Source organism: Gekko japonicus, unplaced genomic scaffold (genome assembly GCF_001447785.1).
Source record: "Gekko japonicus isolate JY-2015 unplaced genomic scaffold, Gekko_japonicus_V1.1 scaffold229, whole genome shotgun sequence".
Taxonomy (NCBI): domain Eukaryota; kingdom Metazoa; phylum Chordata; class Lepidosauria; order Squamata; family Gekkonidae; genus Gekko; species Gekko japonicus.
The window spans coordinates 1238012-1248459 of NW_015166426.1; the positions used below are offsets into that span (position 1 = coordinate 1238012).

At 41.3% G+C, this 10448-nt stretch overlaps 1 protein-coding gene across 1 annotated transcript in view; it reads left to right on the forward strand.

The window, feature by feature from the left end:
* The window catches only part of LOC107110907 (glutamate receptor ionotropic, delta-2-like), a 1200243-nt gene that overhangs the window by 830238 nt on the left and 359557 nt on the right, over nt 1–10448 (forward strand).

Consider the following 10448-nt stretch of genomic DNA (forward strand, 5'->3'; position numbering starts at 1 on the left):
AGGCAGTTGGAATGTCAGTTACATATGGAACCTGCTGTATTCTGGTGGTGTGCAGGTCCCAGGTTCATGTTTTAAAAGCAGACTGACACTGTTTGCCCAAAGCCAGAGCACTCTCCCAGAGCCTCTTTCTAGATCTCGTTGTATTTATTTCCACAACGGGCCTTATTTCTAGTAGAATATAGTGCAGTATGAAGTCATAATAAAGAAGCACCTATCCCTTAAACTTTCAGTTTTGTAAATAGCTGAAGTAGTGATGAAACAATAATTGTATAAATAAGAAATCATCTGCATTAAAACTGAGGTGAAAACTCTTTCTGTATGCAGTGTTAATGAAGGATTTAATTCATGCTTATACTCAGAAATTGAGGAGATAGAGTACAGCAGTTGCCATTAGCTTCTCCACCCATGTTTCCACATCTTAATGAAAACCTTGTTAATATTTAAAGCTACATTTAGAACCCCTAGTGAAAAACAACAACTGTGAAGTTAACAAACAAAAAAAGCCATGGATGTTTTATTAAGCATAGCTATTAAGATAAGAGGTTAAACGTCAGGCTAATAACTTTCAGTGACAAAATGCTTTGATTTCTGACTTAACAGAAGATGTTAAGGTGCATTTTGAGGGGGAGGTTAATGCAAAAAAAGTCTGGCAAACCTAGCAGCATGGGGGGGGGGGTTAATACTTGCCTATTTTACAGGGCTGTTGGTGTGATAACAATGCTAAATAAATATTAAATATTTTCTTTAGATGCTTTAAAAATTAGTCCAAATTATTCACAGGAGGGACACTAAATATGGAAAACGCCTTGAAGGACCCTTGCCATATTTAACATGAACACCAAAAACCTATAATGAAAAACTTCTCTTAGTGGGTCCTGTGCATGTAACACAATTTATCTCCAACTGAACAGCCAGATATAGGAACACACCTTTAGACACAAACAAAAACGCATCACTTGTTATATCTATCTTTTCAGTTAAATTAATTCCACACTATTTAGCAATCAATATGTCTTTGTTAATTATCACTACAGAAACTGTTCAGACCCTTTGGAAGAATCATTAAATAAGTATATAATAAAACCTGTGCCTAGATATGAGGAGTATCCATATTTTCATGCAATCAAGCTACTGTTCCCCCTCCCCCTAATTTTGCATCTCATGGTTAGAAATGATTGTCTTCGCTAACATCAGCAGTATCTCATCCTTTCAGCTTTCTCTCTTTGTACCTAATGAGCATGATTAGAATGATAGGCAGAAATGAATATTCACATTGTATACAGTTGGGATATGTGACCCAAGGCTCCGTATGAGCCCCCTTCCATTTTATCCTCAGTCCAAAGAATGAGTTTTGCTGTATCTTTGCACTTCCATGAGTCCCAAGATAATTTTAAAATAGCTAGATTCAAGTCCAGAAGCTCCTTAGATACGAATAAGTCTCTTTTGACTCTCAGTAGTGTACACCTTGAAATTCTTGTGGCTCTCTAAGGTGCTACTGGACTCACATTTTGCTTTTCTACTGCAGACCAACATGACTGAAAGACAATTTTAAATACTGCCTGATTAAGGGCTTCAATAGATTAAACATGGGCTGTGGTCACACACACTAAATAATCCATTTTCAATCTACTTTCAGTGCACTTTCCAACTGGATTTTTACTGTGTGAACTGGCAAAATCCAGTTGTAAAGTGGATTGAAAGTGGATTATTTATTGTGTGTGACCGCAGCCTTCGTGTACCTAGAAAGTATGGCATAATCCAGCAAATATTTATCAATTTGTCGCTGTGGATGTATGCCTTGTGTGTTCCATGATTTCAGGATGTGTTCAAATCAGGGGCATGCACATATCCTCTGGTAACAGAGACACATTGTAGCAAGGCTTCAGGAGAAAAAATTAATTGCGGACACGGCTGAGCATTATTGGGTCAGGTTTTATATGTTCCGGGGTAGTTACTAGCTTGTTTGAAAGGCTAATGTTATATCTCTAAATCGGTAATATTCAGAACTTAATACCTATGCAAGCTGGAATTGAAATGATCCATTAAGCATACTCTGGCTTTTCTGGATTGGTTTATTTCTTGTTAATTGCCTGTGATAAGTCGCTAAATGTGATGTTTCACAGGGCACTGACTTTCCAATATATACTCTCTTATCTCATCTTAAATCATGTTTCCTCTTCCTGTCTGATTTTTTTCCCTTCATGATTTCAGTTTATTAACATAACTCTCCCTCTACGTTCTGTAATAGCAGGAATCAATCAGAAGCAGCAGTTTCCACTTGCACCATATCAGAGTCTATTATCAAGCAATCATTTTTGGTATTAATAGTAACCTCTCTGACAATAATTCATATGGTAGAATGTGCTGATTTTACACTGCAGGCTTGCATGTTTTACTGTCCCAAATAACCAAAAGCTGAGTTTAAGAAACTGGATTTCTAAGTTGGTATAGAAAGTGCATTAATTCTTTCCCCCAAGTTTTTCACTTTGATAATATTGGCCAGTATTTCCCATCACTGTTCAGAGTGACAGCGGATTGATTTCAGCCTTTTCCCCCAACAATGTCTCCAAAGAGAGTCTCATATTCTTCTTATGTGCTTAGTCTATCACGGAAAACTCAACCATGTTGTTGACTGCAACAACACTGGCAGAACTTGAAGCATGGTTTCCAAAACACTAGCAGTGGACTAGTTGCCAAATTGTATATTGGTGCCAGTCTACAAGTTGGAAGAAAAACACTTATGAGCTCAAGAGAGACAGAGAAGGCCCAGGAATTCTTGATGAGTGCCCATAAGGATCCTTTTGCCTTCATTTTATTTTAAAGGTATTTCACACATTATGTGAGATTCTCAGATGTGCATTTAAAACAACCAAGGTGTACACCTTAAAATGTAATGTGTGTGAGAGAACACTAGACCTGCTTATGCATTCAGTACAGAGTTACAAATGCTACAGCCAGAGTTTCCCTTTACCTCTACTCACTAAGAGTATAAGTTAGTTAAGAACATAAGAAGAGCCCTGCTGGATCAGACCAGTGATCCATCCTGTTCAGAATCCTGTTTCACACACTGGCCAACCAGTTGCCGCAAAGTGCCAAGAGTTATGCCATCTACTGGCAGTGAGTAGAAGAAGAAGATTGCACAGTTTATTCACACGTTGAATAACAAAGTATTTCCTTTTGTCTGTTCTGATTCTATTGCTGAGGACCAAGCCCTTGCCATTCATCAGATGTATCAGCCATTCATGCCAGCAGCAGTGAAAAACCTGTGACATCATCACATCATTGAGAACGTGGGATGCTCTCGTATCTGGGCAAAAAGTCTATGGTAAAAATGGCTTCTACCATAGAGTTTTTGCCCACGAGTTCTTGTATTGTGACTCTGCATCATAAGTGTGTTGCTGAGATGCTGGACTAGGTTTCCCCCTGCTGCCAGTAACTTCCCCCTCCCCTGCCAGTTGCCGGGGAGACCTGGCAACCCTGTTTATTATCGACTCTATTGGGTGCCCCCAAGTTCTAGTATTTTGAGAGAGGAAGAAAAATTTATCTCTATCCACTCTTTTTGCCCCTTGCATAATTTACTAAACCTCTATCATGTCCCCCATTAATCATCTTTTTTTTCTAAATTGAAAAGCTCCAGACTCAACAGCCTTTCTTCATAGGAAAGGTGCTCCAACCTCTTCATCATCTTGGTTGTCCTCATCTGTACTTTTTCTAGCTCTGCTATAGTGTTTTTGAGCTACAACAACCAGAGCCATACACCACATTCCAAATGAGGCCATTGCTCTATACAAGAGCAGTACAATATTGGTGGCTTGATTTTCAACTCCTTTTGTAATGGTCCAATACTGAGTTTGACTTCAGTCACAGGACAAGAAAACAGACCAACTGATGCCATGTATTTGGCAGCTTTAGTGGAGGAGCACTCGCCAGAAGCAGAATTAGGGAAGAGAGGAGACTGCCGCACACAATGGTTATTTTGTTGAGGACCAAGAATGCCCTCTTTACAGACAGTATGCCCATGTTGCAGTTAGGTGAAGCCAAGTTTCCACCTAAGTCAGTGGCATACAGTGATGTCCGATACAGCGATTTTAGCTTTGTGGGCAGTTAATATATTGCAAAAATAACAAGAGCTTGTCCCTATCTTAGTCATCCATTTATTCCTATTTTAAAAGTTTATCCTGCATCTTTCAGGCCCATCTGTAAAGGAGAACAGTCTCTGGTATGTGTGTAGTGCCCTCCCCCCCAATATTTACAGGAAAAATGTAATATAGGTAGAAATCCATCAAAACAATTGATTTGGCTTTCTACAATATTGCATCTGTCAATAAGGGAACGATTAAGTAACTCTTGCTTTTAATATCATCTTTGAGACCTCAGAGGCACTGTTGTTTAAGCGGGCGTCTCCCATGTTCAGAACAGTTTTAATTTCCTGAAAGAAATGTTTTATAGGAACTAGTTGCTCTCCTGCAAGCTTCTTATATTAAAATACTACAAAATCTATAAAAAAACATAGTACTATACTCCCTATGCTAGTGGTAGTGGTATGAAAGAAGGCATGCTGTTCTGTTAAGTAAAATGAGGAAACATTTGTCGTGTGTGTGTGTGTGTGTGTGTGTGCCTGGTATTGCATAATAGTTGGAAAATGTGACCTGGGCATTTCCCAGTTCAATTGTTGTCTTGCCTGCAATTCTCTAGGTGTGGTCTTAATGATGCCACTTTCAGTATCTGGCAAAGGGAGTTTTGGCTCTCGAAGCTTTTACCTCGAAAATCTTGTTGGTCTCTGAGGTTCTACTGGACTTGAATCTAGCTCTTGTACTGTGGACCAGCATGGGTACCCCCCTAAAACCAGTTTCTCTTGGTTTTAGCCCTCCATTTGCCATAATGCCTACTTATCTTACAGGGTTCTAAAGATTATGTCAATAATGTATATGTGTATAAATGCAAATGTTATTCCTGTATTTTTCTTTCTAGTCTTTCTGTTGTTGTTGTTGTAAAGTAGAAATAGGTACTGGTTGAGTGAACAGTTTGGGGGGGGGGGGCATAAATCTGAACACCCTTTGAAAACCACTTAAGAAAAGCATTAAATCAACAGGACTGTACCACCTGTATTGGTTTGTTCAAACACCTCAGCCACAAGGCCCAGCTGCAGGTTACAAAGTCCTTGGGCCATAGCTGGGTCACCATGAGGACTTTAAATCAAGTTATGAGTTGGGAGTCCCTTCTGGGAATTCAATTCCCAGGCATGGCAGTTCAGATTGGGACTATGGGGAGAGGATGTATGCTTATGCCTTCCTCCATGACATTTTTCTAACCTGAAACAGTCCTGGGGGGATGCCATTTAGGGTTGCCAGGCCCCCTGGTGAAGGCAGGGATCCCTCACTGCCAGACCTACCCCCAGATGCCGATCGGCTGGCCAGCAGGGGACTTACCAGGAGAAAGGCCTAGGCCTCATCGCTGGCATCACACAGGAAGTGACATCATCACGCCAGTGCTGTCTACATGACACTCTAGTATTTAGCCAAAAATTCTATAGTAGAAGCTGGTTTTGTCATAGAATTTTTGCCCAAATATGAGAGCATCGCCCATACATTGCTGGTATGATGACATAACTTCCGGTGAGATGCCAGTGACAAGGCCTAGGTCTTTCTCTTCTCCTCCTAAGTCCCCCCATCCCCTGCTGGTTGCCAAGAGGGACCTGGCAACCATGGTACCATTTGGAGTGAATAGAGTAAATGCAATACCCCCTACAAGGCACAGAACACCCCCTATGGCCATTTCAGGCCAGGAAAATGCTGGGGAGGAGGAAAAACTTATGTACCCTCTTCCAACATGCCTTGATCACAATCAGAATCATCTGCTGCTTGTGTTTGAGAACTGAGTTCTGAGTGGGGAAGTTGTAACTGTGGTCCTGTTCCTCCTGCTCCCATTGCCCAAAAATTAAAATTAAAAAAAAAAACCATTTAGTGTCATATGTGGTGCTATATCACTTCTGGCAAAAGAACAGGAGTGACATAGGATAGCCCTAGGAAATGCCAGAAACCCTATGGTTTTACCATTGAGTTTCTGGCTATTCCTAGAGCTACCAATCTCGTTTCCTTTTTTTTCTTCCTGGAAATGATGTGATGCCACAGCTGGTGTCACAGCCCGCCCCCCCAATATCCCCACCTGTAACCCTGCCTACTTTTAATTCATGCAAACCAAAGAGAGAGATCACGGGATGGAAGTTGGAAGGAAGCAAACAACCGTGATGTACAGTTCCAAAAAAAGGTTCTTCACCAACGTGTAAATTCTTTTTTCAGTATTTCAGTATTCACTAATGGATTTGATGAATGTGACTGTCAGATATGACTAGAGTGTTTGCCAAATGGATTAACATTATATAGGTATTTCAACGTTACCCACTTTGATAAAGGTATACATGAAACGAGATGTAATATGCATGGTTTGTTGGTGTTGATGGTGTTTGAATTGCTTCCAGTAAACTGAATACTGAAAAAAGAATTTACAAGTTGGTGAAGAACCTTTTTTTGGCACTATACATCACGGTTGTTTGCTTCCTTTCAACTACTTTTAGTTCATGCCTGACAGCAGTTCCTTGCTGTGGGTGTGGAGAGAACATGAGGCCCTATGACTTTGCTTTCAGATTTGCCAACAGCTACGAACAATTGAAGTATGAAAGAGTACGAATTTTGCCTGTTCTGTTCCTGCATTGTTCCAGAATTTCGTTGTACTGTGTTTGCTTCTCCTTAATTCCTGATTTAATTAGAAGCAGTTCCAAAACTAATTTTGGTTCTGGAGAATGAATGGTTTGCTGCAGCTATTGGTTCCTTTGTGTGTTATGTTTCTGTGTGGCTAATGCAGACATGTGTATTGATAATACAAGGCAAAAAACAATCTTGATGTAATCATACATGTGATTGCATTATGAATTTGTGTGTATTTTATTTATTTCATTTACTTTATTTATATCCCAACTTTCTCCCCAATGGGGACCCAAATTATTTTACATCATCATTTTATCCTCACAACAACCGTGTGAGGTAGGTTACACTAAGAGTGTGTGGCTGGCTCAAGATCACCCAGTGAGCTTCCAAGGCAAACTGGGGATTCAAACTTCGGTTTCCCAGATCCTAGCCCAACACTATAACCACTGATTTACCTGATAGAAAAAAGAGTTCTGTTCAGGGATGCTGGAAACCTCTGATGCGAAAGAGATTGCTTGCCAGACAGCCGTTCAAGGAACTTGCTGTTTGCATGCAGTTTGAGCTCTTTTGCCAGATCCCCTTGATGATGTTGTTTAATGTACAATTGGAAAGCAATGCCAGCTGGTAGCCAAGTGTGCTCCAGGGTCATGCCTTGGTGAATGTTGCATTTATAAGTTCTTCTATTGTGCTTGCCCAGTTGGCAAGCTAAATATTCTTGATCGCTGGAAAAGAACACAGGTATCCCCCTGGAGACATGATTTGTTCATTAGGGTGACCTACTTATTTCATTTACTTTATTTATATCCCAACTACTTGTCAAGGACCTACTTGTCAAGGACATAATTATTGTATCAATAGTGGGGGGGGGGTTGCTGTGTTTTACCAATGTTCATGTACTCATTGGCAGTGTAGAAGGTGGAAAAGATGCAAATAAATTGAAATTTTGAAAACATGGGATAATGTCATTCTCTTGTATAAACGAGCATATCTAATTCTTGTTCCCTTCCCGTACCTCAAGTATCACCACACTAGCCTTGGTATGAGCGATGCTGCCAAAGCCTGAAGTGCATTGAAGTTCAGAAGTCTCTTAGTTATATAAGAAATTTATTCAGTCATTATAACCTCTGAAATTACTTCTAGCTATTATTAGCTGTAGAGCTGAACGTTGCCTGGGATCTCTGGCTATGGGCCCAGAGGTCACTGTGGTATGGATGCCATTTATTTCTCATACCCTTTGCAGTGCTTTAGGTCAAGAATCAGAGCACTTGGAATTGGATAACAGTTTAAACAATACCAAGGTAAACTGTATGTGTGTTAGCAATCCAAACAGACTGATAGGTTCAAACTTGTAAAGAGATTTCAAGACAAGTTCAAGAGATATGACCTCAGATAAGAAACAGAGAATAGCACAGTGCATAAACAATACTGCCCCTACGTCAAGCATTATTTATACAGTTTAAAACCCTGCTTCCTGCAAATTATAAAAAAGGGATAAAATACAACTGGAGACTACCTATGATATAGTAATAATGTGATTTCCAGTAATTCAAAGCCCATGGTTTTACTGATTTTGTAACAGAGCTGTCTGAAAAAGTCACTTTCAAAGATCAGATCTACTTATGACATATGCTTTAAAAGGCCAAGGATTACCCCTGACTTTATCGTTTCTGTTCAATTAGCTACAAATGAAACTTTAGCTACCCTATGAATGAAATCTAAAGTCGCCTAGCTGTTTCCAGACCATTGTTCTACCTGCACTGTCAACTATTTTTAATGAGAATTTTAATTTTATTTAAGGAATAAAACTGGGAAACATGCAAAAAAAATTAAAAGCAAAAACAGGCCATCCACATTCTTGTCCCTCCACATTTCTAACTTTCTATACTAAACCCTTTCAACAGCTCATAAAACAGCAGCTCGGCATGAGATGAAGGCTAATCCAGGCCCTATTTCCTCCTTTCTTTTACAGTCCTATTTGTGGACTTTTCTTCTAACTTGGGCTCCCCACAGAAACAATCTGAGTGATAAACCAACCAACCTCATGCCAGGGGTAGCCCTATATTTATTTATTTGGAATATCCTCCCACTTTTTTCCTCCCATACTGGGGACTGAAAGTAGCTTAGAAAATGAACTTCACATAAAAAATACAATTTTGTGTCCCGAGACTGGGACTACAAACCCCCCCAGTCGGGAAAAGCATAAACCACACAAGGAACAGGAGCAGACAGGCACGACGACCTGCGGGGTCGCAGGGGAGGTGAGGGGGGAGCCTCGGGGAGAACTGCCGGCGGAGGAGCGACAGACAACCAGCGGAGAAGTGGAGGATCACAGGGGCGACGGCGTGGACGCCACCAGCCCCTGACTGGAGAGAACCACGACCAACGGGGCGGCCGTCAGCTCGGCGGCCCCAGAACACTGTCAGTCTCAGGAGCAAGCAAGGAGCCCTGAGCAACAGAGCGGAAACAGGGCTGCCACGCTGGGCCATGGGCCCGGTGCGAGAGCCCGCCCCCGCGGCAGGGCAAGGCGTCCCAGAGCGGAGGGGATGGGAGGCGGGGAGGCCACTCCCAGAGGTGCGCGTCTCTCATTTTGTATGAGGGCGGGGCCAAGGAAGGAGGACGGCACGGGGAAGGGCGGGGCCCGCTGGGAAATGGAAGGTGGAGATATAAGGGAGGGACAGGAGAGGCCAGGGATGACTCCTAGATCAGCGAGGCATCACAGAGAGAGAGCAAACACGATCCAGCAGGGACGGGGATATAGGGAATGGTGACGCAACCTCCCTCACCCCCATCCAGGTGTCTGAGGCCTACTTACTCCTGAAGACAAGAGGAGGCGGGGAGGGGCACCGTGGCCGATTTAGATATAAAGGGGAGCTCGAGCGACGAGGACAGTGAGGAGGAGGAGTCGGGCTCCTGTGACATTTACAAAAACATGCATGGCCCATGAGGCTGCTTCGTAAAATTTCAAGCCAGTAAGCCACAACAATGGTTCTGCCACCACACTGCATACAGGAACATGGGCTAAGAGCCAAGGGCCAAGAACCCTTTGTCTCTTGCCCTTCATCTCATGCCAAAAGCTTACCTCTCTGGCTAAGCCCTATGGCCCCTTACCTGTGCCCTAGGATTTAAATTACCTTTCCAAAAGGAGAAAAAAGAATGCCCGGCCCAAATTTTTTTAAAGTTTTTTTTTATTTTATGACAGTCAAACAAACACAAATACATAAAATTTTGGGGTTTCATATGCATCTTTGTTATATCTCTTATATTACCTCATACTTTGGCTGCTTGTAATATTGTCTCTCTTTTTCAGCTGCCTTGCCAATTAAGAAACCATCCTCCTTTCCAACAACTCTCAAAGCCTGTACCTGTTTTGCATTATTTCATCAGAGACAGAACACACTCCCAGGTTATTCTTTGGTCCCATTTTGTAATGTTCCATTTGAAAAGTATTTTCAACACTTTTATATACCCTGAGCAGAAATACGTCCAGGAAATATGTCACTCTCACTCATATGAATTATTATTATTTTTTAGCCCCCCGGAGGGGATTTTTATTGCATTTTCTATAAACTACAAACTACAATGAAAAAATAGAGAGGGAACATCTACATCTATGGAGAAAGGAAAGAAAACCACTACTAACTAAAACCCCAAGTATAGGAGATCATTACATCAGCTTATATAAGTGTTAATCTAAAATGCTAGTATTACATTGAACATAGTCGATTAAGCTAAAATATCTATCTT